Below are 4,542 nucleotides of genomic sequence, written 5' to 3' on the forward strand. Positions count from 1 at the left end.
TACAGGCTTAATATATGCCTCTTGGGACCAGAAAAAAATATGGTAAGAATTAGTCTCCTACTTTCTGATGAAAAGACTCATTCATTAAGGAAGAAAATTCTGTTTGACACCACATTCTATTGAAAACACACTAGTAAAAAAAAAATCTTACCTTTTCATAATGACATGATGCTCAGTGATCAGGGCTATGAAGTGAGGATTTTTTATTTATTATTATTTATTTATTTATTTATTTATTTATTTATTTATTTACTTTAACAGCAGCACTGTCTACAGCCATACCACCCTGAACTCACCCTGTCTGATCTTGGAAGCTAAGCAGGGTCGGGCCTGGTTAGTACTTGGATGGGAGACTGTGTGGTAATATTGGGTACTGTAGGCTGAAAGAAAGAAAGAAAGAAAGAAAGAAAGAAAGAAAGAAAGAAAGAAAGAAAGAAAGAAAGAAAGAAAGGAAATAAAGAAAGTAAAACAGCAGCACTTCACAATAAAAAGCATGTGTAAAACCAGTACCTGTATTTCCTGTAACTAAATCATTTTGCATGGAACACAAATATTAAAAGTCAGAAACTTCCAAACTAAAAATTAGAACATAGTACTCTCTTAATGTTATACAACCTTAGGTCATCTAGTTTTTCTCTTTTCCTTTCAGGTTACACACATAGCAAAGTTACATTCACTTAAAGTTAAGTATTCCTTATATGGTTCTAGTGCTTTCAAACTTCACTATAAATTTGTAATTCATATTGGATGAACAGTCAGAATGAGAACACTCCCTCCATTTCTATCTTCAGATCATAATGTCTAGGAAGAAAAAAATGGTATTTCCTCTGTTACTTGTCACTTTGTCTCATATACCATTTTTTAAACATAGATCAAAGTTTGTAATTCATATTGAATGCTTAAGACTGAGAAATACTATTTGAAAATGGATGGAATCTAGAGTTATAAACATTTTGGCGTACAAACCCAGACAGTAAATATGCATCTAAGAAGACCCTAAAACAACAGCACAAATGAAGAAAGGGACAGCGTTACATAACAAGGGGCAGGATCTGGAAATCACTGCTCTAGGTAGTCACAGAAATTTATAATCATATGATTAGTATTGTGCTGACTGCCTTTATAAGAATGCAGGCAATTCCCAACTTCTTGTTTTCACATAACTTGTGTGTGCTACTCATGAGAACAGAGTTTGAAAAGATAAAATTCACACCTTTTATTTTTTAAGTCTCTTTAGGGTTCATTTTTGTTGTGAAATAGAAAAATGTTGCTACCTTTTTCCAATATATGAGTTGAAATTTTCTTGGAACCAATTTTAAGCATCATCAGGAAATATGCGTTATAATTCAGGTCAAGCTTAACTAGAGAGTCCCAATTCTGTTGGGCCTCATATGACATTTATGTCATTAAACTTCTCACATTTTCTAGGAACTCAGAGAAGCCTTATTAATCATGATTAATTTATGCCATACTACGTGACATAAAAAACTTGTGCGGTAAGATACCAACTCTGATGGACTTGGCACAGGACCTGGACTGTGTCACAGTTGCTTTTCTTCTGACCTCTTCTACTGGAACCTGTGTCTGACAGTGGTGCTGCAGCTGCTGAAACTTTGACTAAATATATCTTGTTCAGGATATGAGATACAATACCTTTTGGTTTAAAAAAATTACTCCTTTTTAAAGTTGTTTTACTAGTAAGCATTGTGTAGGAATTATTACCATCTGATAAACTGTGCAATTGTTTTCTACTTGCTTCTATTTCTGAAGCTTCACAGAAAGATAGGCTTAATTTATCCAATCAAGGAAACTTGTAAGCACTTCTTTTAGTATACTTTGAGAAGAACATGTGTATATTTTGTCTATATTATTTATGTATCTATAGTTTATTAGTAACATGGTACTTGGCTATATATTATAATGTTCTCAAATTAATGTAACATCTATTTTACTGCATATATGCTCTATCTTTGCTTACTAACTATTTTAGTTGCATTCCTTGGCATGTCTCATTAATGAATGTGGTCATTAATGTTGTTTTATGAACACTTTCATATTTTCTGTTAAGACAAGGTGCTCTGGGCACATTTGATTTGAGTCCATACATTTGCTTTCCAAGGATGCTAGGATTTTTTTTTTAAAGAAATAGGGTCATTCTTCTCTTGTGAGACATCTGGGTTATTTCTAGCTCTGACTATCACAAATAAGACCACTAAGAACATAGTGGATCGAGTTCCCCTGTGGCATGGTGGGCATCTTTTGAGTATGTTCCCAAGAGTGGTATTGCTGGATCTTCAGGTAGATCTATTTCTAATTTTCTGAGGAACCTCCAGATAGATTTCGAGAGTGGCTGGCAATCCCACCAGCAATGGAGGGGTGTTCCTCTTTCTCCACATCCTCTACAACATGTGTTATCACCTGATGTTTTGATTTTAGCCATTTTGATTGGTGTAAGGTGAAATCTCAGAGTCAATATGATTTGTATTTCTCTGATCACTAAGGATTTTGAACATTTCTTAGTACTTCTCAGCCATTCGAGACTCCTCTGTTGTGAATTCTCAGTTTAGTTCTATATCCCATATTTTGATTAGGTTGTTTGGGTTTTTGGTGGTTAGCTTCTTAAGTTCTTTATATATTTCAGATATTAGTCCTCTATCAGATAGGAGCTTAGTGAAGATTTTTTTTCCAATCTGTAGGTTGCCGATTTGTCTTATTGACTATGTCCTTTGCCTTACAGAAGCTTTCCAGTTTCATGAGGTCTCATTTATCAATTCTTGATCTTAGAGTATGAGCCACTGGAGTTCTGTTTAAGCAATTTCCCCCTGTGCCAATGAGTTAAAGGCTCTTTTCCACCTTTTCATTTTTAGATTCAGTGTATCTGGTTTTATGTTGAAGTCCTAAATCCACTTGGACTTGAGCTGTGTGCAAGCAAGGTGGCAAATATGGGTCTAGTTTCACGTTCATACATACAGACAGCCAGTTAGACCAGTACTATTTATTGAAGATGTTTTCTTTTTTCCATTATATATTTTTTGGCTTCTTTGTCAAATATCATATGTGTATAGGTGTATGGTTTTATTTCTAGGTTTTCAATTCTATTCCATTGATCAACAAAAGAAGAATGGATTCAGAAAATATGGTTCATTTACACAATGGAATACTAGTCAACTATTAGAACGAGGACATCCTGAGTTTTTTAGGCAAATGGATGGACCTAGAAAATAGCACCCAGAGTGAGGTAACTCAGATCCAGAAAGACATGCATGGTATGTACTCACTAATAAGTGGATATTAGCCAAAATATGTACAGAAAACCCAAGATAGAGTCCACAGAACTCCAAAAGGTCAACAAGGTAAAGGATCCAATTGAGGATGCCTTAGTCTCACTTGGTAGAAAGAAGAAAGTAACCACAATTGGGGAGGGGAGAGGGAGGAATCTGGGAGGGAAGGAGACAGATATGAGGGAAAAGAGAAACATGATCTAGTATTGGGTGGAGGAAAAGGACTGAAGCCCCGAGGGCCAGCAGAAAGAATGGAAACAGAAAACCTCAGTAGATAGGAGGTTGGGGGACCCTCCAGAATGTACCAGAGGACATCGAGTAAGGAATAGGGTTACAATCCCACAGTCAAAACTCTGACCCATAAATGTTACTGTCTGAAAGAACTGCAGCGAGGAAATGGAGAAGATCCTGAGAAAAAGATGGTCCAGCAACAGGCCCAAAATAGAATCCAGCTCAAGGGGAGGCCCCAAAGCCTGACACTGTTACTGAGGGTATGGAGTGCTCACAAAACAGCACCTATCATGACCAGACTCAGGGGGATCAACAAGCAGCTGAAAGAATCAGATGCAGTTATTTGTACCCTAGCAATGAACAAAAACTACTGCCCCCTGTGGTTGAATTAGGGAACGGCTGAAGGAAGCTAAGGAGGATGGAGACTCTGTAGGAGATCAGCAGTCTCAATTAACCTGGACCCCTGAGATCTCTCAGATGCTGTAACACCAACCAGGAAGCATACACCAGCTGATAAGAGGCCTACAACACATATACACCAGAGGACTGCCGGGTCTGGGTTAGAGTAGATGCACCTAACCCTCAAGAGATTGGATGCCCCAGGGAGTTTAGAGATCTAATGGGGTTGAGGGCAAAGGTGGGATCATCCTTGTGGAGACAGGGGGCAAGAAGGCTGTATGGGATTTGGAACAGTCAGAGGGTGGGCTAGGAGGGTAATAAAATCTGGAGTGTAAAAATAAATAATAATAAAAAGAGAATAAAAAAGAAAAATTAAACACACAGACACACACACAAAAAAATAGGTAATTAAAGTAAAGTAAATTTGAGTGAATGTATTTTCTGTGTATGAGAGAAAGATTGTTTCCAGAGCCGTTCAAAAGACAAAGCATGGAAAATATGTGTTCACTTACTTATATTTAAAATTATTAAAGATACATAATTACATATAAAAATATCCCATGCAATTTTTTTTCCTAGAATGGAGCAGGTATCTCATTTTTAAATTACATTATAAAAAGTGAAATGAAAT

General features: G+C 36.5%; 1 pseudogene; it reads left to right on the forward strand.

Moving 5' to 3' along the window:
• The first annotated feature begins 268 nt into the window (after positions 1-268).
• On the forward strand, positions 269-382 carry LOC116071784 (annotated as a pseudogene).
• Positions 383-4,542: the final 4,160 nt, after the last annotated feature.

The sequence above is a fragment of the Mastomys coucha genome, unplaced genomic scaffold (assembly GCF_008632895.1).
Source record: "Mastomys coucha isolate ucsf_1 unplaced genomic scaffold, UCSF_Mcou_1 pScaffold22, whole genome shotgun sequence".
Lineage (NCBI taxonomy): Eukaryota > Metazoa > Chordata > Mammalia > Rodentia > Muridae > Mastomys > Mastomys coucha.